Source organism: Artibeus jamaicensis, unplaced genomic scaffold (assembly GCF_021234435.1).
Source record: "Artibeus jamaicensis isolate MK-2021 breed Jamaican fruit bat unplaced genomic scaffold, CSHL_Jam_final scaffold_537, whole genome shotgun sequence".
Lineage (NCBI taxonomy): Eukaryota > Metazoa > Chordata > Mammalia > Chiroptera > Phyllostomidae > Artibeus > Artibeus jamaicensis.
This window is the reverse complement of record NW_026522047.1, coordinates 25,680,167-25,706,830: the sequence shown is the minus strand read 5'-3', so window position 1 is coordinate 25,706,830 and position 26,664 is coordinate 25,680,167. Positions and strand designations below refer to the sequence as shown.

General features: G+C 34.8%; 1 pseudogene; it reads right to left on the bottom strand.

Annotated features, from left to right (window-relative positions):
* Positions 1-8,728: 8,728 nt before the first annotated feature.
* Positions 8,729-9,188, bottom strand: LOC128626399 (60S ribosomal protein L23a-like; annotated as a pseudogene).
* Positions 9,189-26,664: the final 17,476 nt, after the last annotated feature.

Sequence of the window (26,664 nt, the reverse complement as noted above, 5' to 3'; positions counted from 1 at the left end):
AGTAATCTTTTTCCTATGAATATACTTTAATGCTAAAATATCTAGAAGTAGAGAACTATAGTTAAAGAGCTTTCATTAACAGAGCTCAATGCACACTCTGCAATAGCTGTGCTATAGAATATGATAGAAATTATAGTAAAATCAGAAAAGTCTAAAGGTAGCAGCCTATTTAAGCAAATGCTTTACAACTCAACCTTCTCTTTTTATAATTAATTAACCTTAGAATGATATTTATGCACTATAGTGTTGGCTGCATTTATTGAAATTAGAAATAATCTATTTAAGTGGTTCAGATGTATCACTGCTTACACTGTAGTTTTTAAAATTAATTCTGGATTTTTCTTTTCTTTCTTCTGTTATTTTAATAAACAGTGTTTGGGGCAGGTTATTTGATATTTGGTAATCTCAAGCATATCTGGAATCTAAAAATGTGCCATTTCACAAGTGTAATTGAACTAGGAAAATAAAGCACAAGAACTTACCGATGCTGGAATAGATGATTTTACTTCTTCGAGTTTTTGTGTTTAAGGGAGCTCTTAGGCCATCTATTGGCCAGTGTTAGTATTACATGCAAAAATTTGAGTGCAGCAGTGTGAATACTTCCTGAAGTTCTGTGTTTCAGAAACAGTGATTTACATACATGATAATGAATTGTTGATGGAAATGTTTAATGTTTATTGTTGGATTCAAAGTATTAAGCAAATACATAAAAACAAACATGGTATGGAACAAAGTTGATCTTACAAAACTTTGATAGCCTAATATTCTCATTTCAATGTTTTCAAAATTTACAGTCTTTTACACTGTAAATGACTATTTGGAATCACTGCTTTCAGTATCTAAACTTCTGGACTTTTTAGGAGTGTCAAAATAAGTGACTTTAAATTTCAAAGAAGACACACACAGTAACATATTTTACATTATAATCTTTCAGAGTAGACTGTATAAAGACATTGATAGTATTATTATAAATCTCAAGTTCAGAAAGATTATATTATGTTAGAATACATACTGTTAGAAGAAGAAATAATCTATATATTTAGCAATCGGAGAGGTAATGTCGCCAAAACAATCATAGGTACTTTCTAGGCATCAGGTACCACAATGAGAAAAGATGGGAAAGGACCTGGATCCCAGGGCCCGTCATCTGTGTGTGTGGTATATACTAGAAATATATTATGTATCAAATAATATATAAACTGATAACTATATAACTTAAATTTTAACAATATAATTAACATGTGAAATAAAGCTATTAGAAGTTTATGTGAAAGGTCACAGGTAAAAATTAGTGGTAAAATGTCATAGGTACAAAGTGATAAATCCTTTTATAAAAGTAAAAATGAGTTCAGTGAAATGAGCAATTACTACGTATTTTTTCCTTGTTCTTTTCAGCCTCTTCTATATGTAACATCTTTCCAGAGCATATGGGCCTGAGCAGCTATCCCAATCTGTTCCTGAGAATGGTATTAGCAGTATTTGTAAAGAAATATACTGTGGACCAAACAGATAATATGTGTTACTTTTCTTGCAATCTCACTCCATTAGTGTCTACTTCTATGTTTATTAAGATTATACAGAAATGACTTAAACTTAAAAACTGCCCATAAAGAAACTTGAAAACACTTCTATGTAGTAGATTAGGATTTCATAATATATATCTATGTATATTAGATTTCAAAATATAAACATCTACATATACACAATGAACACATAGTATTGATTAATATTGTTCATAGGAGAATCACAATTTTCCTCCCATGAATGTGTTTTTTAAATAAATTTTAAATTGATTTTAGAAAAAAAAGGAAGTAAGAGAAAGGGGAAGAAAGAAAAACATCAATTTGTTGTTCCAATTATTTATGCTTTCGTTGGCTGATTCTTTATGTGCCCTGACCAGGGACAGAACCTGCAACCTTGGCCTATTGCGACAACACTCTCACCAACTGAAAGTCCAGCCAGGTCCCATGAATGTGCTTAAATTACACTTATCGATTCTCCAGTGCAAGTGGAGCCATGTGCCCATTGCTGTAAAAGAATTATGAGTAGAAGTGACACATGCCACTCCTGTGATGAGAATTTAGTAATGCCCTGCAGAGTTTCTTTCTTTCTATCAAAGAAACCGGCAACATTTGAGGTAGTGGCTTCTCAGTCAGCCTGGATTTCTGAACGACAACCATGAACTGAGAGGTCTTGGCTGACTGAGATGGTTAATTTTGTCAACCTGACTGGCATGGGGATGCCCAGAGAGCTAGTAAAATTATTTCTGGGGGTCTCTGTGAGATCGTTTCTAGGGGAGGTTAGCATTTGAGTTGGTAGACTGGGTAAAGATCTCCCTCACTAATGTGCAAGGGCACCATTAAATCCATTGATGGCTTGAATAGAACAGAAAAAGTGAAGGAAGGGAAAATTCACTCTCTGTTTGAGCTGGGATCTCCATCTTCTGCCCTCAGCACTCCTGGTTCTTGGGCCTTTGAATATAGATCAGAACATACACCACTGACCCCACTCTCCCCAATCCTCAGATCTTTGGACTTGGACTAAATTATACCAGCAGATCTCCTGGTTCAACAGCAGATCATGGTGTGTCTTAGTGTCCATAATTGTGCGAGCCTATAGCACAATTACCTATCTATACATCCATCCCTCCACTTATCTGTCTATCTATCTATCTATCTATCTATCTATCTATCTATCTATCTATCTATCTATCTCCTTTGGTTCTGTTTGTCTGGGGAACCCCAACTCATATACTGCCCATGGCAGACATGGAGCATGAGCAAGAAATAAACCTTGGTTGTTTCAAGACACTAAGATTTGATATTTGTTTCGGGCTATTGAAATTTAAGGCTCGTTAGTCTGATACCACAGAACAAACAGCTTGAACTAATTGATAAACATCAGCAACTGAGCTGATTTTGAGGCAGTTTGTATATGCATCAATCCCTCATATTACCTTAGTTACCTATCAGCTGACTTCTCTAGTTTCCTAAATGAAAGGTATCACTGATCACTTCACGTGGAGCCTGACCTATTCCCTAGGTTTCATCTCCATCTGGAATGAAGCAAAATTAGTGTCACCCTCTTAAAATCTATTCTCAAGTAAACTAACATTAGCCTAGAAAATAAGTTTTCTGTATTGGCCTGAACCAAGCTAGCTTTTCTATCATTCTGACCCAGATGCATTACTCTAGAGCTAATAATTTGGCTTCTTTTCTAGACTTTTTGTAGTGTTTAACTATTCTTTAGTTAAAAATTTCATTTTCACGTAGTTACATTTACCCAAAATAGGAACCAACCTTCTTTCTGGGCGGATCTTTGCAGGTATCCCCTCAATTACCCATTCAACAAACAGAAATCAGTTTTTTACTCTGAAACAGATAAGCTGGGAATTAAATATACAAAAATAAATAATATACAATACCTTGCATAACACCCATTGGCTAATGTTCTAGAATCACTCAGTCCAGTATGAGCCTTATCGTTGTTTGTACCACTAGAGACTAAAATTCTGCCTTTAAAACTCATTCTGAAGCACTAGCTGGTACTTTCCATGGACATAGCTCCCAGATATAAGTACCCAATCTCTAAATTTCAAAATATCACCTGTCTGTTTTTCCCTCTTCCATACTTCACCTGCTTGATTAAGCAATAACTAGTTAAATGCATGGTATCCTACACTACTTAAAGTTGATGGGGAATTACTTGAATATTGTGACTTACTCAGATGGCCAAATTTCAGCAATTAGCATCCTTGATTTTTTCAGTTGCTGTATAGTTTTGCCAAGTCTCCCTGCTTCCTTCCCAGACTCCTACTAGTCTAAAATTGCTATGATAAAACTAACTACCTAATACATTTCTAAGGAATGTTATCTGGAATGCTAAGAAAAGTTATGGGGAAGGAACTAGCATTAAATGAGAAAGTAGTCTGTATCAAACACTCTAGGTCCCTTAATAATTCACAAAGATACTTTGAGTTTATTATTACTGTCACTGATTTACATTTCAAGAAATGCAGAAAAGTAAATTAATTTGTTCATTGTCAAAGATCAAGTGAAATAAAGCAAAATTAATTCACACCTAACTTAGAAAAGATTTTTATATTATCAGCATAATCTCCAGAACCTTTAGTAATTCAAAATTGTTTTTTTGAGGTATGCTATAAGGGGTTAGAAAAGACCACATCTATTTGGAGAAACAAAGGATTGCTTCACAGAATGGGAAATAGTATTACAGACAGTGAGAAAAAGTGCAAAAATAAAATGGGGCACCAAAGAGTTCATTTTTTGATTTATAAAGTAATCTACTCTAGAAAAGCATAGTGTACATAAGGCTTATGGAAGGGATTTCAATTAGACAAGAAGCATTCTGTTGTTTTTTTTTTAAGTAAATCTAGTGATTATCTCTGCTTTTTTCCTTCTCCATTTAATTCTCCAAATGCTGTCGTCTTGAATGTGTCTGCTTCAAATAATTCTTTGGAAATTGCTCTGGTCAAGGTCAAAATTTTCTCCGTTTCAATAAATCTCAAGGACGCTTTTTCTGCCCTCAACTTTTAGAAATATTGAATACTGTTGACCACTCCGGCATTGAAACACATTCTTCATTCGGCTTCTGTGACACTACACCCTCCTGTTTTAAACAAATTGCCTGATTGTTTTCAGTTTTGCTTCTTTTACTTTATTATTTTTTTACTACTGTTCTTTCCTATCTCCTTCCTCCCTCCCCCCTCCCTCCCTCTCTCCCTTTCTTTCACTTTTACACTCCTCTTCCTTTTTCATTCTGTGATGATGTTTCCCAGGATTTGAATCTCCACTCTTTTTTTCTTTTTATTCTACATGTTCTCTTGGTATCTTCTTCATTCCTTTCATAACAGTATATACTTTGTTGACCATATTCAGGGTTCAGGGTCATATTCCCCACTAAACAACTATGATTAAACAATTCACAGGTATCTACAATACAACCTCCCCCAAATTCAATTTATATATCCCACTGCAATCTTCTCCTTTGATGTCCCTTTTCTTATCCGACAAAACCTCCATCTATTATGTCATTAATCAGAGCTCAAAACCTGGTAGTAATTTTAGTTTTTTGTATGCCAGCTAAAATGTTACTTCCTTCAGGAGGATTTTCTTATTCCATTTTTTGCTGTCTTAATTAAGCATTCCAAGATTCTGGTTGATTCTTTAATTTCTTAAAATTATTAATTTTATTACATTATGTGTAATAACATATTTAAGCATCCTGGTCCCAATACTATATGCTTCATAAGAAATTTCATGATAGGATCTCTAATCTTAGTTCACACATGTCCATAGTATAGAATCATTATTTAATAAAAGTTGTATTGACTATACTGAATTTTGTAAGTCCAGAAATTTGAGAGATTTCTACATCCTAAAGGGTATCTTAAAAGGAACTGACAACCTGCACATTGAGGATGGGTCAGAGGGGCAAAATCATATAATAGATATGGAGCTCAAATAAAAGGTAACAGTCACCATAAAGATAATAATAGATAACAAAAAGGGTGACAATCATGTATAGACTAAAAACAAGCCAGGTAAAACAGTGATTGCCCACTGGAGCTTGAAAAGTATTGTACAAACCTCATTGAATTTAATTTCAATAAAGTATTAACAAAACTTCACATGATGATGTGTTTTAAAAGATCAAGAGTTATTGTAGTGAAGAAGAACTGATAAAATACCACACCCTCACCAATAACAAAAAACATTTAAGGAGTTATTATTGTCTACTACAGTAAGTGAAAACTCCTGGCTTTGCTTTAATTTTCCAATAATGTAGCACACAATTAAAATTGTCAGCACAAGTTTTACTACACTGTGTAAGTTTATTTTGTTACTGCTATACACCTTAGTCCAATGTACCATCATCTAAGTTAGACATCATCTTCTATCACATTGCTACCTGATCTCTTTATTATCTTACTTCCATTACAATGCATTTCCCACACAACAGTTATAGTTATTTTTCAAAACTGTGTCACATTGAATAAGGTAGAAGGAAACAGATAATCAGAGCATCAAAAAGAGAAAAAATAATTTAAAATAATAAGGATAGTTTAAGGGACCTCTGGGACAACATGAAGTGTAACAACATTTGCATCTGAACAGTGGCAGAAGAAGAGAGAGAGCAAAGGATTGAAAACCTACTTAAAGAAATATGACTAAAAACTTCCCTAACACGATGAAGGGAAACAATGCACAAGTCCAGGAAGCACAGATTCTCAAACAAAATGAACCAAAGAGGCCTATACCAAGACACATCATAATTAAAATGACAATGGTTAAAGACAACGTGAGAATCTTAAATCCCATAAGAAAGCTCTTATAAAACTGTCAGCTGATTTCTAAACAGAAACTTTGCATGCCAGAAGGGACTAGCAGAAAATATTTAAAATGATGAAAAGCAAGGACCTACAATCACAATTACCCAGCAAGGCTATCATTTTAAATTGAAGGAGAAATTAAGAGCTCTCCAGACAACAAAAAGCTAAGGAGTTCATCCCAATCAAACCAGTATTACAAGAAAAGTTAAAAGAATTTCTTTAAGGAGAAGAAAGAGAAACACAGATATGAATAATAAAATGGCAATAAACACATACCCACCATTAATCACTTTAAATATAAATGCATTAAATGCCCTAATCAAAAGGCAGAGAATAGCTGAATGGATAAGAAAGCAAGACTCATATATATGCTGTCTAGAAGTGACCCACTTCAGAATGAAAGCCACACCAACTGAAAATAAAAAGATGGAAAAAAGATATTTCATGCAAATGGAAATGAAAAAAGAGTTGGTGTAGAAGTACTTATATTAGACAAAGCAGGCTTTAAAACAGAGTCTATAACAAAGTAGGGCATTACATAATGATAAAGATATCAATCAACAGGAGAATATAACCCTTATTAAACATTTATGCACCCAACACAGAAATACCTAAATATATAAAGTAAATCTTGATGGACGTAAAGGGAGAGATCAAAAGCAATAATAATGCTAGGGGATTTTAACACCCCATTGACATCAATGGATAGATGTTCCAGACAGAAAATCAAAATGGAAACAACAGCTTTAAATGACATAATAGAGCACAAATTTACTTAATACTTTCAGAGTACTTGATTCCAAAAAAGCAGAATATTCTAATTTTCTTTTACTTTCCAATTTTTATTTAATTTATTGGTTATATACTTCTCCAAAAAGACACACAGATGACCAATATACATATGAAAACATGTTAATTGTCACTAATCACAAAAGAGATGCAAATTAAAACCATAATGTGATATCTCCTCACACCTGTCAGATCAATAGAATATACATTTTTAATATACCTGGCTATCATCAATAGAATATACATTTTTCAAGTACACATGAAACAATTTCCAGGACAGACCACATGTTAGAACAAAAAAACAAGTCTCAATAAATTTAATAAAATTAAAATCACACTAAGCATATTTTGACTACAGTGGTATGAAACTAGAAATCAAATACAAAACAAAAATGAAAAAGACACAAACACACAGAGACTAAATAACATGTTACTTAAAGGTAAATGGTTAACAATGAGATCAAAGATACCTTGAGACAAAAGAAAATAAAAACAGAGCAACATAAAATCTATGGGACACAGCCAGAGCAGTGCTAAGCGGGAAATGTATGGCAATACAGGCTGCCATACAGAAATAAGAAAAATCTAACCTTATACATAAGGAAATTGGAAACTGAACAATCAAAAGCCAAAGTGAATAGAAGAAAGGAAATATTAAAGACCAAAGTGGAGACCTGGCCAAGTGACTCAATTAGTCGGAGCACCAACCTGCAACCAAAAGGTTGGGGGCTCCAACCCGGATCAGGGCACATACCTAGGTTTCAGGTTCTATCCCTTGTTGGGATGTGTACAGAAGGCAACCGATTGATATTTTTCTCATGCCTCTCTCCCCCCCCATCTCCCTCTCACTTTCTGTCTCATTCTTCCTCTCCCTCTAAAGTAAATAAAACATATCCTCTGGTGATGATTAAAAATTAGAGTAGAAATAAACAAAATAGAGTCTAAAACAAAGCAATATAGAAGATCAGTGAAACCAAGAGTTGGTTCTTTGAAAAAATAAACAAGACTGATAAATCTTCAATAAGACTCATCAAGAAAGACAGGCAGGGGACCCAAATAAATAAAACCAGAAGTGAAAAAAAGTAACAACTGATGCACAGAAATACAAAGGAGTATGAGAAAATACTACAAACAATTATGTGCCAACACATGCCACCATTTGGAAGAAATGGATAAATTCCTATGAACATACAATCTTCCACCCAGACTGGTGTGGCTCGGTTGGTTGGGCATCATTACCCAATGTGAAAAGCCACTGGTTCATTTCCCAGTCAGGGCACATGCCCAGGTTGCAGTTTGATCCCCTGATGGGGTGTATATGAGAGGCAATCGATCAATGTGTTTCTCTCACATCAGTGTTTCTCTCCCTCTCTTTCTCTTTCTCTCTATCTAAATATGGATAAATAAAATCTTTTTTAAAAATCTTCTGAGTCTAAATCAAGAAGCATCAGAAAAATTTATAACAAATAAAACCAAAGCAGCAATTTAAAAATTCCCAACAAACAAAAATCTTGGACAAAATAGCTTTAAAGGCATATTTTTTTAGTATAAAGTTTTTATATAGAGAATTTGCCAGCTGGACTCAGTTCAGATAATCCCAATTTTGCTGGCAACACCCAAAGCATTATAGTCTGGAGCCAGTTGAACATATGCCTTCTCTCCATCAAGTCTGATCAGGGTGTTGACCTTGGCCACATCAATGTCATAGAGCTTCTTCAGAGACTGTTTGTTCTGCTGTTTGTTGGCCTTGACATCCACAATGAACACTAGTGTATTGTTGTCTACTATCTTCTTCATAGCTAACTCAGTAGTCATTGGGCACAGGGGTCAAGCTTGTTTCTCCTGAGGGCAGGCCCTCTTCTGAGGATAGTTAAGCTGTCTTTGGAGCTGCAGTGTCTTAGGCCTTCAAAAGGTGGGTGACAGGCAGATCTTCTTATTTTTTTTGTGACTGTGGATGCCTTTTAGCACTCCTCTTTGCCTTCAAAGCCTTTGCCTTGACTTCAGCTTAGGGAGGGGTAGTGGCTTGGTTCTTTGCTTTGGGCACCATCTTCATGAAAACTCTTTAGAGGTGAGTTTGAACAGACTTTCAGAGAAGTATACCTATCCTTCTGAAACTATAACAAAAAATTCAAGAGGAAGAAAGACTCATAAGTTCATATTATAAGGAAACCATTACCTTGGTTTCAAAATCAAATAAAGAAATAAAAGTATAGGCCAATAACCCTGATGAATATAGATGCAAATATCCTCAACAAAATATTGGCAAATTGAACAAAAAGATCTTACATTTTGATCAAGTGGGATTTATACCTGGGTTGCATGGTTGGTTCAATACCCACAAATCAATTAACATGATACATCACATAAACAAAATGAACGATAAAAATTATATGATTGTATTAATAGATGAAGAAAAAGCATCTGGCAAAACCTAGCACCCATTTTTTGAGAAAAATTCTTAGCAAAGTGGGAATAGAGGGAACATGCTGACTCATAATAAGGTCAGATATGACAAACCCACAGCTAACACTATACTCAATAGGAAAAAAATCTAAAAGCATTTCATATAAGATCAGGAACAAGACAGGGATGTCATCTAGTTTTACCACTCTTAGTCAAAAGGGTCTTGGAAGTCTAAGCCCCAGCAATCAGATAAGAAGAGGAAATAAAAGAAATCTGCTTGCAAAGGAAGAAGTGAAACTGCCATTATTTGAAGACTCCATGATACTACAACAGGGACCCCAAAGATTCTACCAGGAAACTACTAGAACTAATAAATGAATTCAGTAAAGTAGCAGGATACAAAATAATTATTCAACAAACTGTTGCATTTTTATACACCAATAATGAACTATCAGAAAGAGAAACGAACAAAATATCCCATTTACAATTACAAAAAAATAAAATATCTAGGAATAAATTTAACCAAGGAGGTAAAAGAGCATGCATGGAAAATTGAGAAAAGAAACTGAACAAGACACAAATAAATGAATGCACATACCATGCTCATAGAAAGAATTAACACTGCTAAAATATCCACACTACCCAAAGCAATCAATAGATTTATTGCAATCCCTACAAAAATACTAACGGTGTTTTTTACAGAACTAGAAAAATGATTCAAATATTTACAGAAAACTACAAAATATCCCTAACAGCCAAGTAATCTTAACAAAGAAGGACAAAGTTGTAGGTATTGAATTACCTGGTATCAAACTATACTACAGTAATACAGTAATCAAAATAGCATAGTACTAACATAAAAACAGACCCACAGGACACTTGAACTGAATAGAGTCCAGAAATAAACCCATGCCTATATGATCAATTAATATTTGACAAAGGAGTCATAAATGGTGCAGAGAAAATAGGCCTAATACATGCAAAACAAATGAAACTAGATCATTTTCTTATACCATATACAAGAATAAAGTTAAAATGGATTAAAGACAAACATAAGACATGAAACTAAAAAACTGCTAGAAGAAACCATGGGGAGTTCTGATATATCTCCTTGGCAAAGGAAAAAAGACCAAAAATAAACAAATGGGACTACATCAAATGAAAATGTTTCACACAGCAGAGAGTCATCAGCAAAACTACAAGATAACCTACTAAATGGGAGAAGAACTACATCTTACTCTATGATGAAAACAATCAACAGACACTATTTGAGATACTTAAGGAAGCTATAATCATTAATAGGAGAACAATTGCGGTGAATAGAATAAATATTTCTGTTCCATAGGATTGAAATACTATGTACAGGCTACTTACCTAGAAATAAAGATTAAACTAATATAATTATCATAGAACTCAAAATTGAGAGCACATACAATATACATGTAATATAAACAATTAAATTATCCTCAATGGTGCATACCAATTATGAATAACAATACAATGTCACTAAATTATTTCATAAAACTGTTGCCAAAAAAGTTTTATAATATTATTTATTTTATAAAATACTGCCTAAATTATTGACAATAGTTCTCTGAGGACATTTTATACTGAATAAATAAACATGTTTTATTAGCTAGTGAAATACAAGGAAGAAATTAAAAGTTTTAAAGAAAGAGAAATAACATATTTCAAAATGAGTCTTGAAGATAAATATGTTCTATTTGCCAATGTTTACTATTGAGCATAAAATATCAAGACAAGCTAGTAAAGAAAATATATGAAAAAAACATAAAAGTAATCAGGTGTCTTAGATTTAAATAACAGCTCTGCACGCACAATGCCATATTTTGTTTGGTTATTTATTTATTTTACCTCAAATTAGGACCTATTAACTGGCACTAATACATTTACATTTACTCTAGACACATGGCAAATTTCTCTCAGCTGTAAAATAGGTATCTTAGAATAATCTTAGGTTACTTTACAGAACTGCTTCCTAAGTTCTAGTTCATAGACCACCTGCCTTATTGTCTATCTTTGTGTTCAGCTAATCATTCCAGTTCCCCCATTTCATTGCCATTTTAACCTTTAACCAATCCTAATTAAAACAGAGCTGAGATTTACAACATTCTTGACCTCATCTATTACAGATCATATATTTTTTCCTGCAACTGTTCGTCGCATTTGCTCCAAACTTAACATTTTCATAACATATTTTGACAAAGATGTACGACTGGATAGTAATTCAACTTTAACTACATTTCAAGTCCATTTCCAAATATGAAAACAAATATCTTAACAAATCATAGAATGTGCTTCTAAACTACATTTACATTTATGTATTCCTGAAATATACACATTAATTCAATTGACTGATATTGTCATATAAATACAGCTAAAATTTTAAAAAACAGTAGATTTTAGAAAAACAGTTTGCTATGAAATGTTAAGGAGGGATATAATTTGGCTTATCATTTTAACTTAATCATCACAGAAATACTGTTTTACTGGCTTATTGGGCCAGGTGCTATAATAGGCACTGGGGATGCAGTAGTGAAAAAGAAAAAATATTGCTAACATTAAGGACCTTATTTTATAGTAGAAAAACATTTAATTTAAAAATATATTTATTATAATATTATAGCCCTGGCTGGTGTGGCTCAGTGGACTGAGTGCTGGCCTGTGAACTGTTCACATGTCATAAAATATTAAATGTTTAAAGACTGAAAACTTTGTCTTTAAGATCATGAAAAGAGTCAAGAAAGCTTACTCTTGCCAGTTCTATTCAACTTAGTACAGGAGGTCTGAGGAATTACTCATGAAATTACTCATGAAAAAGAAATAAAAATCATACAAATTGGCAAAGAAAGTAAAATGATCTCTGTTCATAAGCACAATCTTATACATGCAAAACCCTAGGCTGTAACACAAAAATGTTACAACCTTAAATCTATTCAGCAAAATTAGAGAACAAATTCAACATGAAAAATGAGTTGTGTTTCTATACTCTAACAATAGCTAATCTTAAAAGATGTTACCAAAAAAACCCATTTACAACAGCACCAAAAACAATGAAATACTTAGGAATAAACTTAACCAAGGAGGCAAAACATTTGTACACTGAAAACTACAAAACACTGGTAAAGAATTTTTTTAAAATGCAAATAAATAAAAAAGTCACATGTTCATGAATTTTAAGGCTTACATTTGTTAAAATGTCCACAAAACCCAGAAAGATCTAGAGATTCAATGCAACCCCAAAGGATTGCTTTGCATAAATTGAAAAAAATTCTAAAATTCATGTAGAATCTCAGGGGGATGTAAATACCTAAAATTATCTTGTAAAAGAACAAAGTTTGAGGGCTCACACTTTCTCATTTTAAAACATATTACAGAGCTAAAGGAATCTAGCTTTGTAATTGGTCTATCATAAATACAGACATAGACCAATGGAATACAATAGAGACTCCAGAAATAAACCCTCATACATATGGTCAAATGAGCTTCACCTAAGTTCCAAGACCACATGGTCTCTTCAACAAACAAGAAAATAAGAAAGCTTGATATCCACACGTAAAGGAATAAGTTGGACCCTTGACATACATCATATACGAAATTAACTTAAAATAGATTAAAGACCTAAACATAAGATTATACAAACTCCTAGAAGGAAACATAGTGGAAAAGCTTCATGAATTTAGAATTGGCAATGATTTCATGGATATTACACCCAAAGCTCAAAAACACAAGCAAAATAGAAATATGGGAGTGCATCAAACTCAAAAGCTTGTGCACATCAAAGGAAATAATCAACTGAGTGTAAAGGCAACCTATGAAGTGAAAGAGAATTTTTGAAAATCATAAATCTCACGAGGGTTTAATGTGATGAAAATATAAACCTACAACTCAACAGCAACAACAACACCAGCAACTTGATTTTAAAATGGTTACAAAGCCTTTCTAGTGTGGCTCAGTTTGCCCTGCGAACCTAAAATTAATCAGTTCAGTTCCCGGTCGGGGCGCATGCAGAAGGCAACCAATCAATGTTTCTCTTCCGCATGAATGTTTCTCTCCCTCTCTTTCTCTCTCCCTTGCCCTCTCCCTAAAATCAAAAATAAAATAAACAATTAAAAATGGGCAAAAGACTTAGCTATTTCTCCAAAGAGGATATACAAATAGCCAACAAACATATATCAAGATGCTCAACATCACTAACCACTAGAGAAATGCAAATTAAAACTGTATCACCTCACACCCATTAAGATAATCACTATTAAAAAATAAAAAACAAGACCAAAAATAAAAACCAAAAACAGAAAATGTGTTGGCAAAGTTGGGAAGAAATTGTAAGCCTTGTTCACACTATTGTGCAAATTTGCAGGAATATAAAATTATACAACTTCTCTGGAAAACAAAATTGAGATGCCTTAGCAAATTCAATATGGAATCACCATATTATCTTGCAATCGTACCTTCAGACACATACCCCAAGGAGATATTTGATACCTATGTTCGTTGCAGCATTACTCATAATAACCAAGGAAGGGGGGAAGCAAATGTTGATTAACCTCTAGGTTTACACGGACCTCATCACTGACCCTCTAATGAGGCATGATTTTCTTCACATGCCAGCTTATCTGATAAAATTATTTTCCTTTTTCAGAGAAATGTAATGTTTATTTTCAGGATTACCTTCAACCCAACCTGGCATTCAATAATATTAACCTGTTAATGTATTAGTATGATTATCCTAATTTTTCAATGAAAAGTATATCAGCATCATTTTTTTTTGATAACTTGATTGTAGTAAACTAGGGCTTCTATTGGAATCATGGGCATGGACAACAGTGTGGTGATTATTAGGAGGAGGGGGTTATAAGGGGATTAAATGGTAATGGAAAAAATACAATAAAAGTTAAATCTAAGTAAATAAATAAAATGTTGATTGTGTGGGAACATAGAATAGACACCACAACAACTTTTTAAAAATACCATTTGTGCTGGGAGAGAGGATTGCTATGGAGTATAACAAAAACAAACAGGGGAGGAAAATCAATTGTAAAAATATTGGAGCATATGAGTTTCCATGTTATTACAATTTTTATTATTGTTTAATTACAATTGTCCCCATTTTCCCCCTATTACTCTCCCCTGCCCCACCCTTCTGCACCTCCCACATTCAATCCTCCCCTCTGTTGTCTTTGTCCATGGGTCCTGTATACAGGTTCCTTGACTTAATAGGGTTTCAAAAATCGTAACAGTTACCTACAGTGTTAGAAATTCTGCTGACAAATATAAACTGGCATGTTAGTACTTAAAGTGGAATAATTTACAGGAAAACATTAACTGTGAGAATCCATAATAATTGAAGCAGATCTCTCAAAAAGCAAAGAAGTGAAAATGCTTTCAGACCAAGAACACAGTCACAATGCCTTCCACCTGTTGGTAACATCATATTCCCAGGCATTCAGGATCCAAACCTTGTAATCACTGTGAATTCCTCACCCTCCTTCAGAATACGTATTTAGCATCCAAGTACTATTTATTTTATATCTCTAATGTTACTCTGTTTGACTTACAATGTTCTCTTTTCCTTTCCATTGTCTTTGACTCAGTTCAGATTTTCAGTACATTTCTAAGATCATTGAAATAGACACCTAATTGGTTTCTCTGCTGCATCTTTCATATCTTCAGGCCTTTCTACACATTTATTTCTGATTAATCTTTTTAAAGCAGTGCCCACATCATATCATTATCACACTAAAAAGCCTGTCATGGTTCCACATTGCTCTAGTAATCATACAATTTGTCACCCCATCTGGAAGACATTTGGGAGTGAAAAGAGGCATAATTAATAATGCACCCTTTTTTAACAGGTGTAAACTAGGATTGTCCTGGCTGGACAGAGATGTCTGATCCTCCTACCCATTGCCACAAACCACTATGACTCTCCCCAACCTACAATTCTATTAAAAATTTCCACATGTTTTTTAGACAACCTGCATCCTGACTACTCACCACAGTTTTCACATCAGTAAATTGTCATTTTTACTTCTTGGGTTCTGTGAGAATGCAATGAAAAAGCATATGAACACATGGAACATAGATACTCAAGTAATGTCACTATCTGTTTTACATAATCCACATTATTAGAAATACAGAATGTCTACTCTCAGTGTGTTCTCAACACAACACTGGCAATGGGTACCATGTAGATAGTTTTACTTCTATTGATACTAATTAATTAGCATGTTGTCAACAATTGTTTAGAGAAGCCTCTATAGAACTTTTCATTATTTACTTTTAACTTTTAACTATAGTAAATCTATTGAATCAATAAAATAGTTATTTAGGATGGGGGTAAATTATCCCATTCTAATTTCATGCAATATTTGTTATTGTTCTTATATTTTTATAACACATGCACATATAATACTATTTTTAACAGTGTATGAAGAAGGTAAGAATGTAAATTTGCATTTAAATTTAGTTATACCATAATGTTTTCCTTAATAATATAGAATTTGGCTTTCCTGAAGACTTATCTTGCAATTAGGTATGACATTTGACATTTCCCTCATCAAACTACTACAGACATGGTAAATTATATCTTGATTAGGAAGGGAAAAATAAACACTTGCCAACAGGCAGATCTCTGGCATATCTCAGGAAGATATTCTGCTACTTATCCTATAATCAATTCATTATTTCATAAGTAGATTTATTGAAAAGTCTCCAGTGAAATAACTCTGATCTAATTTGAATTACATTATCAGTGTGTTATGAATCTGGCCTATATTCAGACTTCATTCTCAACAGATTAAAATCAAATTAACAAGAGTCTGTTTCCAATATTTCAATTTATCAAGTTAAATTTGGTAGTAATGGCATTTTTTATCTTGTTCTGTTTCCTAAGATATTTGATATAGTAGAATAAATTTACTTCTAGTATCTTCTTTTCCTCTTTTAAATTTTATCTCACTGTGTACATATTAGTGGAGCATTAATTCACAACAATATTGTAATTCTACATTTTTACAACAGATGTTTTAATATATTTTGTTACTTATTTTACTATTTAAATTATATTTTATGCTTATATTTAGTAAATTGTAAGCAATATTTGAATTTAGTAAAACTTACCATTGTTTACCTTATGATGGATATTTTCCTTAAATATCCATAGAAAAGCATATATTTTATATGTATCATTTAAACTGTGTCAACCTTTAGAACCTACTAAAAATGTGCTTTCTTCACTAAAGAGAAGTATATTCTGTTATAATTTCTTGTCAAATCTATTCTCCTATATATGTAGATGTTTTAATATTACTATTTCTGAGAATGATGTTTTAAAATACTGGAAGATTCTTAACAGTGCACAGTCAATGCCTTGTGTAGAAACCCAGGCTCATTCCCATTGCTTACCACTCCACCCATTTTTGGATCTGGGACCTGTCTTTGCTGCCTCCACCACAGGTCTCATGATACTCAACACACTGTGATGCTCAACCACAAAAATTTCTTTATAAGAAATTTTGGTATCTGGTGCTGTTTTTCACGAACTGATAAGAATCAATACAGCAATTGGTCCAGCCAGGACACCTTACCTGGCTTTCTCGGATAAAGGACATCAAAAAGTTCTGCTTGGCATTCTGTAAATAATGTTTGATTTGTTACTCACTTTCTAAATTATAGTAATAGTTTCTAAGAAAATATTTTCCAGACACCCTTTATATAAGAAAGGTAATATTATTAGTTTTCACAATGTTATGTTCAGGAAAATGAATGTGGTGGTACTTCATACAGAGTAAAAAAAAGAACCAATATTTTGTAGGTAGACTCTACAAATATGATGGGTCTATTTTACTTGATATTATAACTTTCAAATTACTACTACTTTATTTACTAGAAACATTTTTACTAAAAGAGTATGTTTAATATATATAAGTACTAGTACTATATTTTCTGAATTGATATGATCATCCAATATAATATTAGACATTTTTGCTATTAGTAGGTAAAGAGAAATACATTCATTAGGGATATTATATTGGTGATAAATTTTCCTATACTGGTATATTATTCACAACCATTCATTAATGAGTGGCTCATTATTTTATTCTTTTCATTTTTTAAAGAACAAAAGCAATAAAAATCTACTGTTGAAGTTATCTTTAAAATTAACATGAGTTGATTTCACTTATGAAGTAATAAAAATGTCACATTTAACTTTTTATTTCATCCTCAATATATATAATTTAAACAGCATACATCGCACTGTAGATAGACAGATAGATGATATAGATGATATATAGACAAAGGTATGGATTACTGAATCCCAGATCACCTTGAGGATTTGGGAAATATATTGATTATCTGAAAAGGAATTAAGATTCTTAAATGGGCCAATATAAGTTGAGGACAAGTAGTGATATTTTTGCTAAATGTACATTCTATAACTGATTTCATTATTAGACTTTGCTCAAATATAAAAAAGTGATATTTAAACCCATTTATATGTCCACTACATAATTATTTTGTTCATTTGGTGATTTCTTGGTGAGTAATTAAAATGCTTTTTTAAAAAAATGTCATCTATGGGTTAAGATGGAGTCGTAGGTGGAAATACTGTCCCTCCTCAAACAACCAAGTTTAAGAACAACAAAGATTTAGGAACAAAACCACAACCAAAACAGACATAAAACTGAACTGTACCAAGGTCTGACAACAATGAACCATTCCTCCAGACCAGAAAGAGGTGTGGAGTCTACGGCTGGCAGAGAAGGGTCACGGCAGGAAAAAGCAGCTGGACTGACCCAGGAGCACTGGTGGCAGTTGGCGGATTCTAGGCATGGGGTGGCAACAGGCAGACCCATGAGGGCCCAATGCGGCTGGCTGACCATGGTCACACATTCACAAGCAGATAAACCAGGTGGAAAAACAGACAATGATATAGACCATGCAACACAGGGCCCCAGTGCCAGAAAATAAAGCCTAAAAATACCATTGAAAAAACTTTCAGGAGTTGAGGTGCCGGGAGAGGCTTCCAGCCTCACAGGAGAGTTCACTGGAGAGACCACAGGGTCCTAGAAAGTACACAAGCCCACCCACCTGGGAACGAGCACCAGAAGGGCCCGATTTGCTTGTGGGAAGAGGCAGAGGGGACCAAAATCCAAAAGAGAGTAGGACAAACACCATTGCTACCTCTCCGACCTTGTTCTCAGTCACAACCCAGCGACTGCCTTGATCTGCCCCGGTGAACACCTAAGCTTTTGCTCCTCATACATAACAAGCATGAACAGACCAAAACATTATGGCTCATACAGAAGAACAGCTTAATGCCCCAGAGCCAATACTTTTAAGTGACCAAAAATAGCCAACCTATCGGATGTATAGTTCAAAACACTGGTGATCAGGATGCTCACAGAACTGGTTGATTTTAGTCACAAATTAGATGAAAAAATGAAGGCTATACTAAGTGAAATGAAGCAAAATGCACAGGGAACCAATAGTGATGGGGAGGAAACTGGGATTCAGATCAATGGAGTGGCCCAGAAGGAAGAAAGAAATGACCAAACAGAAAAGGATGAAGAAACAAGAATTCAAAAAATGAAGAGAGGCTTAGGAACCTCCAGGACATCTTTAAACATTCTGACATCTGAATTATGGGGGTACCAGAAGGGGAAGAGGAAAAGTAACAAGTGGAAAACCTATTTGAACAAATAATAAAGAGGAACTTCCCCAATCTGGCAAGGAAAATAGACTTCCAGGAAGTCCAGGAAGCTCAGAGAGTCCCAAAGAAGGTGGGCCCAACCAGTAACACACCAACGCACATCATAATTACATTAGCCAATATTAAAATGAAGGAGAGAATCCTAGAAGCAGCAAGAGATAAGGGGGCAGTCACCTACAAAGGAGTTCCCATCAGACTGTCAGCAGATTTCTCAAAAGAGACCTTACAGGCAAGAAGGGGCTGGAAAGAAGTATTCCAAGTCATGAAATCCAAAGACCTGCATCCAAGATTGCTCTATCCAGCAAAGCTTCCATTTAGAATGGAAGGGCAGATAAAGCGCTTCTCAAATAAGATTAAGTTCAAGGAGTTCATCATCACCAAGCCCTTATTATATGAAATGTTAAAGGGACTTACCTAAGAAAAAGAAGATAAAAAATGTGAACAGTGAAAAGACAGCAAACTCAGTTATTAATAACCACACCTAAAACAAAAGAAAACTAAGTGGACAGCTAAATTATAGAAATGATTGTTGCTATCAGGGTTCCCATCAGACTGTCAGCTGATTTCTCAAGAGACCTTTCAGTCAAGAAGGGGCTAGAAAGAAGTATTCAATGTCATGAAGGCAAGGACCTACATCCAAGATTACTCTATTCAGCAAAGCTATCGTTTAGAATGAGAGGGCAGATAAACTGCTCCCAGATAAGGTAAAGCTAAAGGAGTTCATTATCACTAAGCCTTTATTATATGAAATGTTAAAAGAACTTATAAAAGAAGATGATCAAAATTATGACCAATAGAGCCCTGGCTGGTGTAGCTCAGTGGATTGAGCACGGGCCTGGGAACCAAAGGATCACGGTTCAAACATGCCTGGGTTGCAGGCCAGTTCTGAGGAGGGGCCAGTTCCCTGCAGGGGGTGCACCAGAAGCAACCGTACATTGATATTTCTCTCCTTCTCTCCTTCCCTTCCCTTCTAAAGATAAATAAATAAATTTTTTTAAAAATTATAACCAATAAAATGACGACAAACTCACAACTATCAACAATGAACCTGAAAAACAAAAACAAACAAAGTGAACAAGTAGAACAGGAACAGAATCACATAAATGGAGATCACATGGCAGGTTATCAGTGGGGCAGGTGAGGCAGGAGACTGGGGGAAAAGGTACAGGGAATAAGAAGCATAAATGGTAGGTACAAAGAAGACAGCGGGAGGTTAAGAATAGTATAGGAAATGTAGAAGCCAAAGAAGTTATGTGTACAACCCATGGACATGAACTAAGGGGGGGGGTGGAATGCTGCTGGGAAGGGGGCACAGGGTGGAGGGGGAATAAAGGGGAGAAAAATAAGGGGACAACTGTAATAGCATAATCAATAAAACATTTTTTTAAAAATAAGATGTCATCTATGTATTTTTAGAGAGAGAGGAAGGGAAGAAGATAGAGAAGGGGAGAAATATCATGAGAGAGAAACATAGATCAGTTGACTCTCATACTCATGCTGGCCAGGACCCAACCCATGTGCCCTGACTGGGAATTGAACCCCTGATGTCTTGCTTTGTGGAACAACCTGCAACCAACTGAGCCACACTAATCACAGCCTATTTTGACTTCCTGTTTATTTAGAGAGGAACTGTGTCAGTGTGGATAGGCATTGGGTGTGCATGAAATCACATCCATAAACAGGATGCTTAGGAGATGTACTTTGTAGGAAGGTCATACCTTCCACTCAAACATTAGTATTATGTTAATTCAAAGTTTCCTGAGGGATAGTGTAATTACTTTAATATCTAATACTTAGAAATCAACTCTTGGCATTTTCTGTGTGGTGAGAAGAATACATCCAGAAGCCCTGATAAATCACTTATTAAACAATATTTAACAAATGCATCTCTTTTCTTAAGCATTTCACTAAGCTAAGAAGATACCACTTTTCACTAAGTCAGATAAAATAATAAGAGGACAACAATAATGCAATATTTCATGAAATAAAAGGTGTGTGCATTTAAACCTAATAAAAACTAAAGTATTTTAGTGCTTTCTCTGTGTGGGCTGACCCATCCCGTTTACATAGATGAGGAAGCTGAGGTCACAGAATTTAAATTGTCCAAATGCACAAAGTAGGGAGTTGAGATGTGTGTTCATGCTCCATGTACTATCCACTTACACCTTAACAGGTGGCAAATGATTCATTGTTAATAAATCACATCATTATGATGATTGTAAGATATACCAGTAAGTACATGAGTAATGCCATCTCATTGTATATAGTGGTAAATTTAGACTAAATAAATGTAGAAACTCTCTCTCTTTCTCTCTCTCTCTCTCTCTCTCTCTCTCTCTATATATATATATATATATATATATGTATGTATATATATATCCATGTGTGTGTACACACACACGGATATGTATTTGCATATATGTGTGTATATATATACATTTTATATTCATATATATATATATATATATATATATATATATTTCCCTATTTCCTCTAGGAAACCCAGAAATGAGAAGCATATAGAATATATATCCCTCCACAAAGAAACTGACACAAAGTTTGAACTGCTACAAGAGATGTGTGGATATTATAAATCACTCATCACTTTTTGCTTAATGGCCTAAGTTCTTCCTATCTTCTTTTTTTCTAATTTGGTTGCAAAGTACCAGTAACAATTTATCAAGAAACATGTGCTTTAAATAATAAATTACCCATTTTTCTGTGTCTTTTGTGCTATATTATCTAATATTAGATATTATATCAGGTTTTACTTAATTTTTCTACAAGTTAGAGTATAACACTCTAAGAATGTGAGGAAATACTATTAATATTATTACCCTCTTAAAAATAATAATTTATTAAAATCATATGATATATAGGCAAGTTTAATACAACCAGTTTTAAAGTTGTAAAGGCATATTAAATTATAATATTGTAGCTCATTTGCCCTTTACTCTTTAACCCATGAATAGCTTTCTTTATGAACATCTTAAGTTAATAGAAATCAGTATATTCATTGGTCATAATCAGTGTGTCTCTTCCTGCTTGTTCTTGTTTGTGACTTGAAAAATTATTTTTTCTTTTGGTACAGAATATCAAATTAATATTTTTCAGGACTCCACTTAATAAATTTCAATTATATTTAATGTTCTCTGCTGGAGCTTATTCATCTGTTTACTGATCTAAGCAAATTCTAGAAGACATATTGTGTGGCCAGCAGAGAAAAAGGAGAAATACCTCTACTCTTAAGAAACTTACACACACAAACAATACACACACATACACAAAATTACTGGTGCCAATGAATACTATGACTACAAATAAAACAGGGAGAGAAAGATTGAAAAGAATGATGATTTCAAACAGGGTAATGAGGGAAGAACTTCCTGAATATGAAACATTTCAGTAGACCTCTGACAGTTGGGAGGGAGAAAGCCATAGGACCTCTTAACAGAAGGAGTCCCAAGAAGAGAGAATGCTAAGCATGGAGGTTCCAAGGTAGAGTCTGCTTCACAGGTTTGGGAAGTAGAAGAGACCAGATGACTGAGGAGGTGGGAGAGGAGACAGCTAAGGAGACCTCTGAGCTGCAAGAAATCTGGGAGGTTGCGGGTGGAGGGTGAGCAGAACAATGCAAGACATAGAACATTTTTTACCACTTCAAAAACTTTCCTCAGGCCTGATCTTGAAGTTCATAAGAATAGGATCGTGAAATATTGAACATTTTATCTGGTTTCTTTTCCTCTTCATAGAGTTTTTGAGATTAGCCCACTATAATCCACCATCCCTTATCGATAGGTAGTAGTATGTTGTAGGATTACATCATACTTGTTTTCAGTTTTACCAATCGTGACCTTTTCTTATTGTTTTCTTTCTGAGGTCTGCCATGAACGAAGCTGACACAGAAAGGTACTTGTTTGAGTCTGCTGACAGGTTTGTTTTTATTTTTTTTTTAGATGAACATTACATTCATTCTCCAGGGCTGTTGTACCAAAATAACACACACTAGGTGGCTTAAAACAACCGAAATTTATTGTCTCAGCTCTGGAGGCTAGAAGTCCAAAATTAAAGTGTCATTGCCAGCACCGTGCTTTCTCTGAAAACTGTAAAGGGATCCTTGCTTCCCTCTTCCAAACTTCTGGTGGTCAGCTGAGAATTTTTGTAATAACTTGGCTTGTAGTTACATGACTCCAATCTCTACCTTCATCACCACATGGTGTTTCTTATGTCCTCACAAATCAGCTAACACTAACGATAAGGTTTTTGGTCATATTGGCTCCAAGACCCACAGTTTCCTTCAATATGACCTCATCTTTACTTAATTAATTACATCTGCAATAACTAAATTTCCTAATATAGTAAAATCAAATGCTGAGGTCCTGGGAATCAGAATCTCAATATTACTTATTTCTGGAAGGAGATAATTCAACTTATAACAGATACTTAAGAGTAGAATTGCAGGCCCACATGGTAGTGGTGTGTGTGTGTGTGTGTGTGCATGTGTGTGTGTGTGTAATTTACATGGATACCCAAGTTACTGTACCACTTCACGCTCCCACTCCCATGAAAAAATAAGTGAGAGTTGAGATTTCACATAGCTGTTCTCATAGCAAGGGTACGATGATTCTAGTTTTGGTTATCTCTCCATTTACTGCTGTGTCCTTTATTTCCTTATAGCAAAGTTTTGCATTTTTTAGCCTAAGAGTCATACACACTGTGAATGGAAATTGCCACAGTAGTGTCATGAATGTCAAGGGAACTAAAATGAAGCCAGGATCCCATAAAGAAGTTTCCCTTATGCTCATCCCACTCATGGAAATTTTGGACTTTTGAACCAACAGTGAACTACTTCCTGAACTTTAGTTTCTTTTTATTATGGCCACCAGACCATCTGCAACTCCATCTTGAAAGCAGACAATTATTTTATCAGCCAGCATCTTTCATTCGATGACAGGACCTAAGTGAGGTTTGAACACTTGGACTTTTGTGTCTGCTGCACAATCATACCCTGGAACCTGCTCACCTCAGAGCCTCATCAGCCAGACCTGACCAATCCTTTTTGAACTAGACACTGAACCATGTTAGACAGCCAATAGGAAAAGTTTCTTTTGCTATAGCTTGGGATCTGGCTTTCGTTACCTTATGAAGAGCACAGTTTAAATTGCTGCCTGAATCTGTGCCCTCTGGATTGCAATCCTTTGCTCAAATAAATACCATATTTTTGGACTATAAGACACACCCCAAAAAGTTTTGGGAGGAAAATGGGGGTGTGTCTTTTGTCCAAATGTAGCTTTACATTTACATTGGTGAAATATTATGTTATTTGTGTTATTAAATATTTTACCACATTTTTTGCTTCAAAGTTTTTTTTTCCTATTTTCCTCCTCTAAAACCTAGGTACATTTTATAGTCTGAAAAATACAGTAGTTTTGATTTTTTTTGACAACATATCAAATTTTAGCTAAGTGGCAACAAATTTTAGCTGGAGGGATGATACTGTTATAAATAGAATTATTTTATTTCAAATGTTTCTTGCTAACGTATAGAAATACAATTGATTTACTTCACATTGACAATATTCTAAAACCTTGACAAATATACTCATTAATTGTAGAAAAAATATATATATATATATATTTAGGATATTCTATATAAACAACCATGTCATTGTAATTTCTTTACACTTTTTGTTTATTCTACTTATTTTTCTTGTGTTAGGTCTGGTAAACCATTAAACAGAAGATATGAAGGTAAACATCATGGCATTCTCTCCTCAGTATTATAAAGAAAGTGTTCAACCATTGTACTATAAGGCTTAATGCTGGGTATAAGGTTTTGTAGCAGCCCTTTAGAAAATTTAGGGTATTCTCTTCTATTCCTACTTTGCGGAAAAGTTTTTTTTAATCACAGATGGATGAAGGCTTTTGTCATATAATTTCTGTGCATCGATTGAAAGGATTATGTGGTTTTTATTCCCTATTCTGTTAGTGGAGTGAAATATTTTAATTAAGTGTCAACATACCACTTGATCCCTGGATAAACCTCTTTTTACCATGTTTTATGCATTGCAGAATTTTATTCGTTATTATGTGGTGAAAAGTGCTGTTTCAGGGTTCATGAAAGATGTTTGCCTTCTCCTTTTCCTGTAATTCCTGATCCAGTGTTGAAAAGACGGTGAGCCTGGCTTTACAGTAGGAGTGAATTTGGTAGGGCTGCTTTCCTCTCTACTTTAGGAGTTTGCCCAGGGATAATTTCTTGTCCTCCTTAAATACTGGAAAGAAATCAACCTTTGAACCATCTCAGTCTACAGGTTTCATTGTGGGAAATATTTGAATATAAATTCAATTATATCTCTAATTATATTTATGATGACTATATTATGGGAAGAATTTGAATGCAAATTCAGTTATTAAATAAATATTCAGTTGGAGAGAGCGATGTCAGAGGAATAGTAGTGTGAGAGATCCCAAATTTTCAACAATTTGAACAGCTGTAACTCAACAAAGGATTCCCTGCTCAACACACAAACATCCCTGAGATCTGTGAATGGAAATATCTAAAGCTGGGCAAGTGGAAGCAGATGGGGGAGGCAGGAAGGCAGACTGTAGGGACAAACCAAGCCCCACAGTCAAGAGCTCAGCAGGCTTGCCCAGAGAGGGGAGAAGTCAGGTTGTGGCTGGCATTCCCTTCACCCTGGAGAAGCCTTTACTATTTATTTTCTTAAAAGAAAATAATTCTTTCTTAAAAAGAATGCAGATTGGGCACTCCTGCAGGAATGGGCAGTGCAAGCTGTGGCTGAGCCCAGTGACCTGGGCAGGGGCACAGCACAAAGGTGCAGCTGCAGTCGTCTGGCAGTTGGCCTTCCAGACAGAGAAACAAGGCCACGGAGCCAGGCTGCCCCCTAACCTCCCAGAGCTCGCCTCGCTTCACGCTTGGTGTTAGGTTGTGGAGCATATTACCAACAAACCTGAGAACTGGTACTACAGATTCACCTTTTCCCTTAAGCCAAGGGCACCCAATGTGACTGGTCACAGGATCAGGGATGCAGGGAGTACTCTGCAGAAGTCTCAGCTGGGCAAAGCAACTTAGAAGACAGTCTGGTTACCTCAGCCCACCGCACCCCCACACACTCTTGTACAGTGATCGTGGCGTCTGGCTGTGGTACACAACACTGTCATTTCACGGGTTTGGAGCACCAACACCCAGTGCATCCCCTGTGGGGCTGGACCCCTGGAACTGGGGCAACCACATCACAGGGGAGCCATGTAGTTCTCATTTTCTACCACCCCACAGGGTTCTCAGAAGACACAGAAGTGCAAGAGAGCTATGGAACTCGTAAGTCAGCACCACCTACTCTAAAATGAAAGACGTCTTTCTATCAATT